This window comes from Manis pentadactyla, chromosome 5 (genome assembly GCF_030020395.1).
Source record: "Manis pentadactyla isolate mManPen7 chromosome 5, mManPen7.hap1, whole genome shotgun sequence".
NCBI classification, from domain to species: domain Eukaryota; kingdom Metazoa; phylum Chordata; class Mammalia; order Pholidota; family Manidae; genus Manis; species Manis pentadactyla.
Genome location: NC_080023.1, coordinates 171,784,739 through 171,801,899, shown reverse-complemented (window position 1 = coordinate 171,801,899; position 17,161 = coordinate 171,784,739).

Below are 17,161 nucleotides of genomic sequence, written 5' to 3'. Positions count from 1 at the left end.
TACTTTTGCATATGGGGTTAGACAATGGTCCAGTTTCATTCTCCTACATGTAGCTGTCCAGTTTTGCCAGCACCATCTGTTGAAGAGACTGTCATTTCGCCATTGTATGTCCATGGCTCCTTTATCAAATATTAATTGACCATATATGTCTGGGTTAAAGTCTGGATTCTCTAGTCTGTTCCATTGGTCTGCGGCTCTGCTCTTGTGCCAGTACCAAATTGTCTTGATTACTATGGCTTTATAGTAGAGCTTGAAGTTGGGGAGTGAGATCCCCCCTACTTCATTCTTCTTTCTCAGGATTGCTTTGGCTATTCGGGGTCTTTGGTGTTTCCATATGAATTTTTGAATTATTTGTTCCAGTTCATTGAAGAATGTTGCTGGTAGTTTCATAGGGATTGCATCAAATCTGTATATTGCTTTGGGCAGGATGGCCATTTTGACGATATTAACTCTTCCCAGCCACGAGCATGGGATGAGTTTCCATCTGTTAGTGTCCCCTTTAATTTCTCTTAAGAGTGACTTGTAGTTTTCAGAGTATAAGTCTTTCACTTCTTTGGTTAGGTTTGTTCCTAGGTACTTTATTTTTCTTGATGCAATTGTGAATGGAGTTGTTTTACTGATTTCTCTTTCTGTTGGTTCATTGTTAGTGTATAGGAAAGCCACAGATTTCTGTGTGTTGATTTTGTATCCTGCAACTTTGCTGTATTCCGCTATCAGATCTAGTAGTTTTGGGGTGGAGTCTTTAGGGTTTTTTATGTACAATATCATGTCATCTGCAAATAGTGACAGTTTAACTTCTTCTTTACCAATCTGGATTACTTGTATTTCTTTGTTTTGTCTGATTGCCGTGGCTAGGACCTCCAGTACTATGTTGAATAACAGTGGGGAGAGTGGGCATCCCTGTCTAGTTCCCGATCTCAGAGGAAATGCTTTCAGCTTCTCGCTGTTCAATATAATGTTGGCTGTGGGTTTATCATAGATGGCCTTTATTATGTTGAGGTACTTGCCCTCTATTCCATTTCGCTGAGAGTTTTTATCATGAATAGATGTTGAACTTTGTCAAATGCTTTTTCAGCATCTATGGAGATGATCATCTGGTTTTTGTCTTTCTTTTTGTTGATGTGGTGGATGATGTTGATGGACTTTTGAATGTTGTACCATCCTTGCATCCCTGGGATGAATCCCACTTGGTCATGGTATATGATCCTTTTGAGGTATTTTTGAATTCGGTTTGCTAATATTTTGTTGAGTATTTTTGCATCTACGTTCATCAGGGATATCGGTCTGTAGTTTTCTCTTTTGGTGGGCTCTTTGCCTGGTTTTGGTATTAGGGTGATGTTAGCTTCATAGAATGAGTTTGGGAGTATCCTCTCCTCCTCTATTTTTTGGAAAACTTTAAGGAGAATGGGTATTATGTCTTCCCTGTATGTCTGATAAAATTCCAAGGTAAATCCATCTGGCCCGGGGGTTTTGTTCTTTGGTAGTTTTTTGATTACCGCTTCAATTTTGTTGCTAGTAATTGGTCTGTTTAGATTTTCTGTTTCTTCCTGGGTCAATCTTGGAAGGTTGTATTTTTCTAGGAAGTTGTCCATTTCTCCTAGGTTTCCCAGCTTGTTAGCATATAGGTTTTCATAGTATTCTCCAATAATTCTTTGCATTTCTGTGGGGTCCGTCATGATTTTTCCTTTCTCGTTTCTGATACTGTTGATTTGTGTTGAGTCTCTTTTCTTCTTAATAAGTCTGGCTAGAGGCTTATCTATTTTGTTTATTTTCTCAAAGAACCAGCTCTTGGTTTCATTGATTTTTGCTATTGTTTTATTCTTCTCAATTTTATTTATTTCTTCTCTGATCTTTATTATATCCCTCTTTCTGCTGACCTTAGGCCTCATTTGTTCTTCTTTTTCCAATTTCGATAATTGTGACATTAGACCATTCATTTGGGATTGTTCTTCCTTTTTTAAATATGCTTGGATTGCTATATACTTTCCTCTTAAGACTGCTTTTGCCGTGTCCCACAGAAGTTGGGGCTTAGTGTTGTTGTTGTCATTTGTTTCCATATATTGCTGGATCTCTATTTTGATTTGGTCTTTGATCCATTGATTATTTAGGAGCGTGTTGTTAAGCCTCCATGTGTTTGTGAGCCTCTTTGCTTTCTTTGTACAGTTTATTTCTAGTTTTATGCCTTTGTGGTCTGAAAAGTTGGTTGGTAGGATTTCAATCTTTTGGAATTTTCTGAGGCTCTTTTTGTGGCCTAGTATGTGGTCTATTCTGGAGAATGTTCCATGTGCACTTGAGAAGAATGTATATCCTGTTGCTTTTGGATGTAGAGTTCTGTAGATGTCTATTAGGTCCATCTGCTGTACTGTGTTGTTCAGTGCTTCCGTGTCCTTACTTATTTTCTGCCCGGTGGATCTGTCCTTTGGAGTGAGTGGTGTGTTGAAGTCTCCTAGAATGAATGCATTGCAGTCTATATCCCCCTTTAGTTCTGTTAGTATTTGTTTCACATATGCTGGTGCTCCTGTGTTGGGTGCATATATATTTAGAATGGTTATATCCTCTTGTTGGACTGACCCCTTTATCATTATGTAGTGTCCTTCTTTATTTCTTGTTACTTTCTTTGTTTTGAAGTCTATTTTGTCTGATATTAGTACTGCAACCCCTGCCTTCTTCTCGCTGTTGTTTGCCTGAAATATGTTTTTCCTTCCCTTGACTTTTAGTCTGTACATGTCTTTGGGTTTGAGGTGAGTTTCTTGTAAGCAGCATATAGATGGGTCTTGCCTTTTTATCCATTCTATTACTCTGTGTCTTTTGATTGGTGCATTCAGCCCATTAACATTTAGGGTGACTATAGAAAGATATGTACTTATTGCCATTGCAGGCTTTAAATTTGTGGTTACCAAAGGTTCAAGGTTAGCCTCTTTAGTATCTTACTGCCTAACGTAGCTCGCTTATTGAGCTGTTATATACACTATCTGGAGATTGTTTTGTCTCTCTCTATGTCAGCTTCTATGCATTCCTGTTCTCTGGTTTCAGTTCCATCAATGGCCTCTTGCATCCTATCCATTCTGCTTATAAACCTTTCCAGAGTTTGTTTCATTTCTGCAATCTCCTTTCTGGCATCTGTGATCTCCCTCCGGACTTCATCCCATTTCTCTTGCGTATTTCTCTGCATCTCCGTCAGCATGTTTATGATTCTTATTTTGAATTCTGTTTCAGGGAGACTGGTTAGGTCTGTCTCCTTCTCTGGTGTTGTCTCTGTGATCTTTGTCTGCCTGTAGCTTTGCCTTTTCATGGTGATAGGAATAGTCTGCAGAGCTGGGACGAGTGACGGCTGGAAGGACTTCCTTTCTTGTTGGTTTGTGGCCCTCCTCTCCTGGGAGAACAGCGGCCTCTAGTGGCTTGTGCTGCGCAGCTGCGCGCAGACAGGGCTTCTGCTTCCTGCCCGGCTGCTATGGAGTTAATCTCCGCTGTTGCTGTGGGCGTGGCCTGGCTCGGGCAGCTGCTCCAAAATGGTGGAGTCGCGTTGGAGCAGGAGCTGCTGGGAGGCTATTTATCTCCGTAAGGGGCCTCCCTGCTCCCTGCAGCCCAGGGGTTAGGGTGCCCAGAGGTCCCGGATTCCCTACCTCTGGATTAAGTGGCCCGCCCTGCCCCTTTAAGACTTCCAAAAAGCACCCGCCAAAACAAAACAACGCCCACAAAAAAAAAAAAATTTTTAATTAAAAAAAAAAAAAAAAAAAAGGTTGCCGCTCATTTTTCTTTATTCTCCTGCGCATCCTCAGGCATCTGCTCACCGGTCTTGCTGCCCTGTTTCCCTAGCATCCAGGGCCCCCTGGGCACGTACTGTGTCTGCGCTCTGGCCCGGATGGCGGGGGCTGGGTGCTCGGCAGTCCTGGGCTCCGTCTCCCTCCCGCTCTGCCTGCTCTTCTCCCGCCGGGAGCTGGGGGGAGGGGCGCTCGGCTCCCGCGGGGCCGGGGCTTGTATCTTACCCCCTTCGCGAGGCGCTGGGTTCTCTCAGGTGTGGATGTGGTCTGGATATTGTCCTGTGTCCTCTGGTCTTTATTCTAGGAAGGGTTGTCTTTGTTATATTTTCATAGATATATGTTGTTTTGGGAGGAGATTTCCGCTGCTCTACTCACGCCGCCATCTTCCGCCCGATGATCCGCTCTCGTTATTCTTATGTATTGAGTAGGGACCACATGTTCACAGAGAGGCAAAGAAGCATGAACCCAGACAAATGCAGACATTGTGAAATACCCTGGATATTTCAGGGCTGGAAGGCACGTGGGAGACCGTCTAGCAGGAAAGACAAGGACGTCCAAAACCACAGGGGCACATTGCTACTGACGATAAAACGGGGAATGGAATCCAGATTTTCAAAATTCCCCGTTTGTAAAACCTGTGCTTAAGTATAGAAAGGGATGAAAATGATCGTAGTAGGAAGAGCCCAGCCCAGGAACCAAGGTGTGCTCTCCATGTGCTGCGCGCCGGGCAGCGTATTCGGCATGGTGTGGCTTTACCTCTTCTCCTCGTCATGCAGCACAAATGTATTCGCAATCTCATAGCTGAGAAAAGTGAGTTTAGATGGTTAAATTGATTTGTAAGGTCGTTGGGTGGTGTGACCGGCTTTCATTAAAGCTTTGGGATCATGCGGTCAGATACGGCGGAGCAGATGACCTGTGACAAGTGTGTGTGTCCACACTCTCCTTACACCACGGGAAATCTTACACTTCTCCAGCCACCCCCCCAAAGCTGTGCTGCTCGACCCTTCTCTTCCTACCAAGAATCTTCTCTTTTTTCATTTTTTTCTTTCCCATGTTTTTGAGCCTCCAAATTCCTGTGTCTTCTATCCATTAAGGAGAAGATTAAACACTCCATATACTTTAATATAATTTATATATATATATACTTATTATGTTATAAATATATGCATTATAAAGCATATAATATGATATGATGTATTGATATAATTTATCATTTGCCAGTGACAAAATGCCCAAACCAAATGGACCTAAGGAAAAACTGAATAGACTGTGTCGTGTAGCCAAGTTCCAAGGCAGGGCTGGGTTCAAACAGAGCTGAGTAGAGAGACTCCAAGCAGTGGCCGGGCCCGGGCCCCCTTCTCCATGTTCTGGTTCTGGTTCCTCTGAGTGGGCTCCACTTGGAGTCCTCGTGTGCTGGACAGCAATATTATTCACTACAGATTTATATTCTAGGAGAGTGGTAAAGAGAGAATGCCTTCTAAAGTTTGTTCTTGTTGAATTGACCTTGAACAGCTCAGAGAATCATGCTGTTCATGGCTTACGCCAGGGTCACTGCTTGATCCCTAGGGAGGCACCAACAAGATCCGGAAATGAATAGCTAAGGAGGACCCCGAATAGAAGTTTTGGGGATAGTGTCCACATAATGAGGGCTGGTTCTAATGAACTACTACATACTTTCTGTGTAAATTTTTCCCAAATTAGGCTATCCTCATAGTCGGGCTCATTTTCATTACCAACACGTCCATTGAAATATTTTTTTCCCCAGCAAAAAAGAAATTTTCTCTTTAAGAAGAGGACTCCTATATTATTTTTAGCCTAACCTTCAATTCAAATTTCAGCTAGCTCTTAAAAAATAATTTCTTTCTTCCCATTATATGGAGAAACTTTCTAAAATAATATAGATAGATTTATTTCTATGATTCTTTAATGTTCAGGAACATGGACAAACTGAATGGAAGCAGGCCAAGCGTTGCCTAAGGGAGGGTCTGTTTTAATGAGTTGACAAAAATGATTTGCAATTTAAGCACGCTTCTTTGCAGAGATAGACTGGAATAGGCTGTTGCCATTATGTGAGGGTGCCCATAAATTAATATGCAAACCTGTTTGAAAATTGAGTTCTTGCTTTATGTTATGTTTAAAAACTGTGATATTTATCAGCAAAATGGATGACTGTTTACTGCAGGTTGAATTTTGAAGGCTTTATAAGGATTACATATTTATAGCTTATATATTGACAAGCTTAAGTGCTATTTTCCTTCATGACTGTGGTGAGAATATTTGGGGTGCAATATGTAAGAAATGCATTGAGTCATTAGATGATTGATGAGTATAAAATACATTGCACAGTTCTTGACTCAATAACCTTTAGATCAATTCTTGCTATTATTATTAATAAAAGAATGATGATCATGTATCATGGAGAAAGTGGCCCTCTGTAGAATCATTAAAGATTAGATAACATCAGACATCATTTCTGGGGCCCAATGGGGAAATGAGAGTATGGCTCCATCACGTTTTTCCTGGTATATAATTCACAAATTCAAGTGTGTATACATACACAATACAAAATGTATATGCATGTGTGTATACACACACACACACACACACACACACACACACATACACACACACACACATAAATATCCCCTGTGTTTAAATTACCAATGGAAAGTCTAAAGCCCAAAACATAAAATGATTTCTGATCCTATCCACTTGTGGCAGAGCGAAAACCTACGCAGTAAGTATCAGACTGTTACATCCTCACAGTGGTTTTCATAACAAAAATGAGGAACCACAGGCAATACACCTGATGAAAGGTAGAACGTCACCACAGTTCAACATTTTAGAACACAGATGTATTACCATGGTCCATTGCTCTTCGCCAGAACCAAATATTTCTTTTCTTGCTCTGTCACTGCATATTTTCTTAATGGTGGTGGAACATTATTACTGATCTTCAGCTTATGATTTCTTATCACATTCCAGCGTATATGAAGTACCTTTCACGAATTCTAGAAATTACATGATAAAAAAAGGATATTAACACTAATTTTTCAAAGGATAGCCCTTGCAGGGGATGAATACAGGGCTTAGCAGCTTCATCTCAGTTTTGCTGTCTGTGAAATGGAGCGGCTCCTACTTGTCCAGGGTGCTGGTGGGATAATGAGCAGCGTTCTGGCAGAGGCGTATTGGAGACTCAGTGCTTGCAGTATTCCCCGAGGTTTCAGATTCCCTAAGTTTGCTGTTTGTGTACCTACCCTCCATTCTCTTCAAGTCAACAGCTCATCCCCATTCCACACTCTAAAAGTTTATATTTCAACCAGTCACAAAATGACTTAAGGAGATGGTTTTGCCTCTTCTTTTTCTACCAGGCTCGTTCTCCACATTACTAATGGGACATCCAGACAGTTTATTTTTCATGCCTCGTTTTCCATATGCTGTGTGAGCAAATGTCAGCTGACTCAGCACATCCTACATGAGAGAGGTGTCTCTGAGAATGCAAAGCTGGGGCCTAAATCTCCAAGGGCAGTGAATCGTGCATCCCCACTTTCATCAATCTCTTCTACCAGCCTATTGCACGGGAGTATTTTTCATTGGTAGTGACTTTTCCTTACAGTTTCCGAGATGTGTGTATTTCTCTTGGGCAGGAGTCTTATTCAGTCAATGACTGTTTTTCCCTTTTCTCCATTTGCCCTTCCTTCTTTGTGGTTCCTGCAACAAAAGCTTCTGTACCTAGACCCACTGTAGTATACTGCACAATGATCAGGTGTGTGACCATTTAATAGAGAGTCTATCCAGAAAATGTACTGCTTGTTTTCAAACCAAGATCAACAGAAAGAGAAAGGAAAGGAAGGAAGGAGGAAGAGGGAGGGAAGAAAGAATATCACACACAGAACTCAGGCACATAGAATTTAGGCAGAACGTGTTTTAATCTTGGCTCTATGACTTTGCTTGGGCACTAGAAATGGAGTCTTAAAGACACAATTAAAAAGTCTATCTGGAATCTAATTTATGGTCAAAGTGATGTTCCTAGACCCTTCCTAGGAGGTGAGAAATGGCACAAAGAACTCAGTGCCTTCCCGGTCAAAGCACAGAGTGCAGAAAAGGGAGAAGGAGTAGCCCTGACTCAGTTGCTTCCTGGGCACTCCCTGAGGCGAAGAATGGGCTTACATGGAATAAGAGGTGGAAGAACACAGAAAAGAGGAGTGATTTTTTATTGCATTTAAAAGCTTGTGCAATGCAGGGAAAACCTTGCATCCACAGATGAAGTCTGTGGTAAGCCTGAAAGAGCAGACAGAAAGAAGGAAGATAGGTATACCAGCCACTGAGCTGTACCAATGCAAAGATCTTTCCTTAGTTACAATCCAAAATGCTTCAGAAAGTTAAATCCATGTCTGTGGACTGGCACATCCATGAGATTGTACTGATTATTACAAAATGAGGAGGAAATGAGTGTGATGAATATATTTCAAGAGGAGATTCTGAAACTCCATACTGGTAGTCACTGAAATGCTTACAGGTAAAACTCCATAATTAAGGAGACTAAGACTATAGTAGAAATCTAGAAATGTTGTCAATATTTTATGAGTAATTCTTTAATGGAAGTGATATCTTCGGTGTGCAGGGACATATGCATGTTCCCAAAGTCCTTATCAATTAATGATATTCCAAGGCCAATTTTGATCTCTCATTCCAGATAAGCTGGTAGAAGAAAATGTTTCTGGTGATCAACTAATGCTTAAAACACTTCAAGTGATCCTAGATGGCACAGATGGTCACCAACTCTAACGTCTAAGTCACAATAGCTGCAAAACCTTGAAATTCTATTTAACTTTTTTAAGACTCAGTTTTCTCATCTGTAAAATGGAGATGACAATAGTGCTTACCTCCTAAGATATTGTGAGGCTAAAGGATATAATGTATGCAAAACACCAGGCTCACCTGATGTCAGGTGGAAGTCCAGGACTTGACAGATGCTTCACAACTCTGTTGGCTAATGTCAGACTTCCTGATGGTAGCGAGAGACTGGGCTCACTGAGCCTGGTTGTTTGGCGGAGCAGCGAGGAACTGAATCATTGCTGTGTCTCCGATGCCACACTCCCACAGTGATCCTGTTTTGGTTGTATTTGCCATAGTTATTTAAAAATCATAAATGCAGGGAAAGGTTAGTTAGGTCCATCAAATATTAAACATACATATGTTGTATCTTTCAATAAAAAAATCTCCTAGGGATAAGATTTCCTCACCTTTGTTTGAAAAGACTTTTGTGCAAGGATGTTTACTTGGTTACACTTTCCAATGACAAAATCCTGGAAATAGTTTGAATATCTTCCCATGGAAGAAGGACAATAAATTACGGAACATTCATGAATACACTATGAATGAGGTTAAAAAAATGTGAGAAGAGGAAATGATGCTCTATCTCCTTAGACATGAAAATGTATTTTCATGTCTAACTTATAACCTAGCAGTTTGCTCCCATTTGTGCTAGAAGAGTTACACACATATACATATTACACATATGTAATCTAGAGAATGCAGAGAAAATGGCTATACTAAGGTTTGCCCTTGAGAGTAGGGCCAAGGAATTAAGACACTAGTCAAGAAAGTGAAAAAGCAAGAAAAATAACTTTTCACTACATACTCTGTTGTGCTACTTAAAATTTTATAATGTTCATTTGATTACTAACGTAGCTATTCCATAAAACAGGTAACAGTCACACTATAACAGAATTAGTTAAGATAGTTATTTTTCAATGGTCTTCCTTATTTCCATCTGGATTTTGGTGGCTTGTAGACAATATTGAACAGTCTATCAATATATAGGTAGTAATTGTAGGAGCAATTCCACAAAAGCTTTTTTCCAATACAGTAGTGTTGAAGTCCTACACACAATCTTTGAATCATTTAAAGCTGGTTGTTGGACACTAAGAGATGCTATGAAACTATCTGTGTGATGTTTGCACAACCATTTAAATTCACGAGAGGGACTGAAGGATGAGGTGGTTTATTTAGGGATTCACTAGGCTTACTGACCTTCTGTGACAGATTTCAATTTCCTGTGAAGGAAAAAAATCACAAACCCTTTTCTTCAAATATCGATAATAATCAATGACTGGGAAGCAACATGGTGTGTAAATGGCCCCGAGTCATTAAAACACCAAACAGAAATGTAATCTATATGTCATATAAAGCTTTTATGGTTTTAAGATGTTTTCGTTTCAACCAGATAAATGAAACAAACATACAGAAAAAACAAAACCCTCAGGAATTCCTTTTATTCCTGACCCAAATCATAAAGCTTTAATACAATACTGAGAATTGGGTCCCATCGAAAATATATACAGTGCAAGGCAGCTTTTGATTATACATTATCCTGAGTGAGCAGCTGGGTGTTTTATGATGCTCTTTATAAAGAAATAAAGTTCCTTAGTCCATTGCAAAGTAGCTATACTACCTAGAATTCAATTCCTGGCATCAATGAACTTCTAACTGCAAAATTTAAAGAATATTTATTCAACATTTAACGTTTCTTCCTGTCTGTATGAAACTTGTCACCATCGATGGCATTCTGATTGTCTTTTAAGGTCTCTTTAATTAGCTTACTTGGTGAAACAATCTTATTTTCCAAATACTCTTTGCAGGAATTTCTTCTTCCACCCTCTGCTTAAATGACTGGAGGCCTCTTCTGTTCTCACTCTAAAAGCTCTGCATGGACAGCCTCGGCTACATCCACAGTTACAACCTCTGTGTGTAACTTGGCTGGCTTCCCAAGGCTGACTTTCTTACCAGATCACACCTCTGAGCGATGGCACTTACTATCCAACCGCCTGCAGGCCAGCTCTCTTCAAAGTGCCACAGGCCTAAAACCCAATGTATATATACAAAACCCTATTTGATCACTGTTATCCGTTCTACAACCTTTATACCAGGTCCTACACTGACATCCTTCAGAGTTACAAACAGCACAAGTAAAAAATATGGACACTCTCCTCTATCCAGTTTTCCCAAGCTTTCCTGAGGATCAGCTTTACCTGAGCTGTGTGTTAAACACAAGTTTCCGGGGCCCTACCCTGAAACTCTGATTCAGGAAACCTAGGGTTTGGCTGGGAATCTGTGTATTAGATAATCATTTCAAGTGATTCTTATGACTGGACAGGTTTGGAAAACATTGTAGTCTCTCCATTTAAATTGATTGCAAAAGCCTGTATATTCTGGTTCATGAATAGCTCTTGAATCCGCTCACTTTTCCAGCACCATGAAACAATGTGAGATGAGGTCCCTCTCCCTCTGTCTCTCCGATCACCACATTCCCAGCCTAACTTGCGCCTGCCCTGCCCGTCCTTCTCATGTGCCACCTGCTTCACGTTCTTCATCCTGAGTAACTTCCATTCATTCACCAGTCGGATATCAGCTTAGATGTCAATTCTTTTAAAAAGCCTATCTTGACTTCCCAGTTCTGGAATAAGTGTTTGAAGTATTCCCTTAGGACGAGCACGCCCACTGGAAGCTGACAAGGCTCTCTCTCCGTGAACCGTTGACTTCCATCATCAGATTTGAAGTTCTACGGAAGCAGAAGCCGCAGCACCCCTGCACCTGGCACAGAGGTTTGCCACACACAACAACTGAACTAACCAGTGACTTTATGAACTGAGATTGTTAATATGGAAAGCTATGGCTGAAGACATCCATTCATTGGTTAATGAATGAACACTGGCTAGAATTGCAAATTTAAAGCCCAAATCAATAAAAAATGGAGGTGTTCATATGCAAAGAAATGGCTACTGCCCTAGGGCTGTCATTCATGGGCGTTAATTCAAAATGATGTAACAGGGGCCCAAAATTGTATAAAACCTGCTTTAAATAGTGTATAAAGAGCCTTTGATAACCTCTTGGAAAGGCATCTAGCACAGACTCATAAATTTGTTTACATTAGGCTAATTGCTATTAAAATAAAATTAATCCAACATGCCATGTAAATGTTCCTTAAACATACTTAGACTTTGAAGATTGCCATTCAACAGATGAGAACATAATGGAAGTGCATAATTATCATTAACTTGGCTAATTGTTTGTATTCATTCCCTTATAACCATTCACTTGCAGTGCAATCATTCTAACTCAGACTGGAGAAGTCATTGATAAAATAACATAAAGAAACAAATCAACTAAAAAAATGCAATGCTATGAGTCTGGGAAGAATAGAAACTGAATTAGAAAGACTTCTCCAGCTGAAGGAGGTGGTGTCTAAGCAGCGCATTCTGTCGCCTTCATTTTCTTTTTCCAAACACGCAGTAAAAGATACAAAGGGATGCAAAGTCAGCTATGTTTGGAACAGTAGGTGAGAACTCAGGTACCATGGACACCATGCACCATTTCCATTTTGAAAAAAAGAGGGAAAGCTTCCCAAACATCACTTACTCCATATTGTCGTCTTGGCCCTGGGGAGAGCCGCTGAGACTGGGTTGCCGGCAGCCACACGGCCGCATCGACTCTCCTACGGAGCATTCAAAACTGTTCACCTCTCTATCTTTTTCTCCCCACTGCACCACACAATTGTAGGTCCAAAGACTATGTTTGAATATTTTTAAGTTATATACAGCTTACACTGTGTCCAATCTCCATATTTTGGCAAGTATAGTCACAATGACAGTTAAAAAAAAACATGTAAATGCAGGGCTTTTATGTGACTAAAAGTTGGCAAAATACCAAAGAATACCAAATTCAATGTTTATTGTAGATCTCTGTGTGTTCTATTTGGACAAGTAATAAAATATATAATTAATAAAATGCTTTGGATTTAGAATATGTCACATATTTTTCCTGTGTTCATTTCAGCAAAATCCAGGGTCATGATGTTAAAATCAGAATTTTCACAAATTTGTGCTCTATTGATAGCAATGGGCTAAAGGATTAAAAAAAGAAAAAATGCAGCTATGCAAAGTAAAGTACATTAAATCAATGATAAAAGTAAAATGAATTTTTCTATGTTTTAAAACATTGTTTTAAATTATTAAAATAATCTCTTAAAATTCAAAGATGAAATACAAATTAAAATAAATTAATATCAACATTTTAATCCAAATTATTGATGCAAAGCCAACATCCTCCTCCTCCTCCTGATTGTTTTCCTAGTATTATAGGAAGCTATTCAGGAAGCCACTAAGAAAAATGCATAAAAACAGATGCTCCATTAATACAAATCTGGGTGGAATTCCTGAATGTCAAGATTAATAGCAATAAGAGAATATTGGACAAACAAATAGTGAACTATTAAGAGTGCTTATTTTGGAGTGGTGGGATTGAAAATAATATATATTCTTTGTACTTTTCTGTCTTTTCCAAATTCTCCACAAAGCACATGTATTCCTTTTTAATCATATTAAAAAATACAAATAGTATTTTTTCTTGTAAAATTTCACCACCTCATATCTATTAGCCACTTGCACCCAAGTTTTCCCTTAACTGTTATGCTATTATATTAGAGCTATTTGTTAACAACATTTCATTGTGAAAAGAATGCATGAATAGGCATTTAATTGCATAAGGGATTTGTACTGAAACCATTTTCATAAATCAAGCTTGGAACATCTGCAAGCATTTGTACCTAAACTACACGTTTGAAGGAATAACAACCAAAGAACACAAAAGCTCTGAATCAAAATGAAAAATATTTTAACACAAACCTGCTGCCAAAACCACAGTAGAAAATCGCTGTTGCTTTATACACAGTTCTGATTGTTTAATGAAGTATCAGTTGTCTTGATGCAAAAGAGCATAGCTGTCCAGATAGAAGAACAAAGTTTTCTTTAATGTACACTCAATGAGAAAAACCTCAGAGAGCAAGAATACCAAATGCAATGTTTTCCGTTTTCCTATTCTAAGAATGACTTACTTTTCTTTCCAAACATCACCACCACCATTCTCAAAAATGACAAACTACAATTGAGCTTCCACATCCAAAAAACAGTGAGGAGAAGGCACCCACTACCTATACCTGATAGAAAATAAGTCATTGAATACTTGTCCACAGAAATTGAAAAATGGTGGCGCAAGTATTGATTCTCCTGTATTTATCAAAGTATATGTGCTCTTGAAACACATGGTGCTTAGACTGTTTTTAGCTTTTCTCTCTCCTGTTTTAGATCTTGAACATTAATTGAGTGAACTAAAATAAATAAACTGTTGTTAAAAAGATTGGAAATTTGCTTGCTTGGCATAACCTGACCTACTACTGTTGATGCCTTCCTTACTACAGTGGACTGAAATATATTAGTTGGTGATGTTAATATAGCAAGGTATAGAAATCAATATTGTTTTTCAAAAGGTTTAAACAGAGTTATTATATGATCCAGCAATTCTACTCCTAGGTATATATCCAAGAGAACTGAATGTCCATATTCACACACATAACTTTTACACAAATGTTCACGACAACATTATTCGTGATAGACAAAAAGTAGCTACAACCCAAATGCCCATTAACTCATGAAACAATAGACAAAAGTGATATATTCATACAATAGAATACTATTCAGTCCTGTATACGAATTAAGTACTGAAACATTAATCTTGATACCATTATAAAAAGTAAAAGAAGCCAGACCCTAAAGGCCACACATTATATGATTCAATTTGTACGAATTGTCCAGTAGAGGCAAATTCATAGAGACAGAAAGTAGATTAGTAGTTTCCAGAGGCTGGCAGGAATAGGAGGGTGGGGGTGGAGTGTGACTGCTAGTGGGCAGGGAGTTTATTTTTAGGATGATAAAAATGTTCTGGAACTAGAGAGTGGAGATAATTGCACAATCTTACACTTTAAAAGGATGAATTTTATGATATGTGAATTACAATGCAATAAAAAAAAGGAAAAAAAATCAATGCCTCATCGTAAAACTCCAGATAGTATGTTCCACTGCAACCCATGTGCAATATTATGTGATATTGTTACAATATTGTATTACAAAATAAAAAGCCTAATTGTCAACAAAGTTTGAGAAATGGTGAATTAAGTAGATTTCATTTCTGAAAGACATTTCAGAGTCTGTAGTTCACGAATGTGCTTTGTGAATCTCCACATTCCCTAAATATTTTCTGTCTTCTGCTTGTGGAAACTCTCAGAGGACATGTACTCTGCAAACACACTTTGCAGCCTTAGAAGAACAGTATTAAGAACATACTGTTGAAAACAATCTTAAATTTTACTTTGATCAAAATGCAATTCATTAGTAATTTGGATGCTCTGTATTGCTAACAAAGTTGCTGATATTTACACATTGCTTCATTATTCTTAAGGTTTTTTTTACATCTTATAGTTACAGAGTTTTAGAAGCTTCCGTACTTCATATGAAGTATGTCCTTGACCAATTATATTGGGGTGAAATAATCCAATAAAGTTAAATGATTAGAAATCCACAATTACTAATTATGAAATGAATCAGTTAGACCTTATAGAGAGCATTTTGGCAATGTCTAACAAAATTGCAAATGAACATACCATTTGTTGTAGCAATTCCATATCTAGGAATTTATCTTTATATATGAGTGAAATATTTTAAAGATAACTATATGAAACAGGTATAACAATAGATATATACAGACATAGTAAAAGATGTATGAATATTATTTTATCCAGCTTCCAACATGGCTCCTAATGATTTTCACTTCATGAAAATCCTTGGGTAGTCCGCTCCCACTTTGAATGGAATTGACCCATTTACCCAATAGTGCATTTAGAAATGATGACATGTAACTTCTATGCTTAGGTCATAAAAGGCATTGTAGCTTCCACTTTACTCTCTCAGATCACTCATTTTGGGGCAAGACAACTATCATGAGATAGCCGTATGAACTCACGTTTAGCTTAATGCAGATATAGTTGGCTACATAATAAAAATATTTATAGATCTGTATGTATACATGTGTTAACACATGTATACATGTGTTAGATATTTCCTTGTTCTGCTAGCTGAGAGTGTTGACACCCCAGTAGCACTGAGCATACCCAACACCCAGTTCTTGGTTTCTAATATCATTATTCTGTAAAAGGAACCAGGGATCTTTGGAGAATTAGTTGATTCTAGGAATATGGCAGAAAATTTACAAGATGAATATGGAGCATCTTATTATGCCAGGAAGATTCTACAATTTATATGAAAATACAAAGAACTTAGAATAACCAAAGCAATTTTTTAAAGAGGGCAGCTTGGAGGATCTTCACACTCAGTAGGTTGGTACCAGTGAAAAAATAGGATTATAGACCAGTGGAAGAGAAAAGAGGTCATACATGGATTCACACATATATGACTAATTTTGACAAAGGTGACAAATCAATTTAGTTGTGGGAGAAAATTATTTTCAAATAAATGCTGGATCACCTGAATATTCCATGAGGAAAACAATGGACACTAATCTTTTCTTCACATCATACACAAAAATTAACTCAAAATGTAAGACCTTAAAACTGGAAAACTTCCCCACACGAAAATATAGGAGAATGTCTTTGCAAGCTTGGGATAGGCAAAGGCTTTTAGAATGCAGAATGTATACAAATAAACAAAATAAATAAATAAATAAATAAATGGGATTTCATGTCTGACATTAGGTGAGACAGAATGATGAAAACTTAATTTTGTTACCATTCTTTGCTCAGAATAGGAAACTGCTTAGCATGGAGGCGCAGCTGGGCATATTGAGGGTATATTGGGTATTTAAGGATATATTAGAGTATTCTAGTCAATAGCATAGAATAACCTTAAAATTTTAATGGCTTACTAGTAGTTTTTTTTTTCCTCACTCACATAAAATCCAATTGGCTGTGTGTGAAGGGGGACCTGCAGGTTTTTTTCCGCTTAGGAATCCAGGTTGACAAATGCAGTGCCATCCTCAACCTGCAGCTTCTAAGGTGACATTGGTGTTTGACATCCAGCTGACACACAGCGAAGAGTATGAGAGCCTTCCATGAGATGTTTGTACGGACCATGCCAATAAGCTGGTGACATCACTTCCTCCACATTCCATTGGCTGCAGCTCAGTTACATGGTCATACCTAACTGCAAAGCAGGCTGAGAAATGCAGTCTAGCTATGTGGCTAGAAAGAAAATGACATCAGTTTGGTGAAGAGTTAGACACTTTCTGCTACAAAGGATACAGTGAATGGGTGGTTTGGCTTGCCTAGAATCCATTTTAACTAAAGCAAACTGATTTTATTGGCAGTGCCACAATGAAAGTCTACAGTCTTTGGGTGGAGTCACAAGGTGTCACATTAATCAAGCCAATTAGAGTCAATAATCTTTTAGCCTGGAATTTTGATAGAACCACTGATGATTAGTAGTTAGTAGAACATGCTCCTGGAGCTGGGGGTGGTCATGTCCATCACCATTCATGGAGTGAGCCCTGAC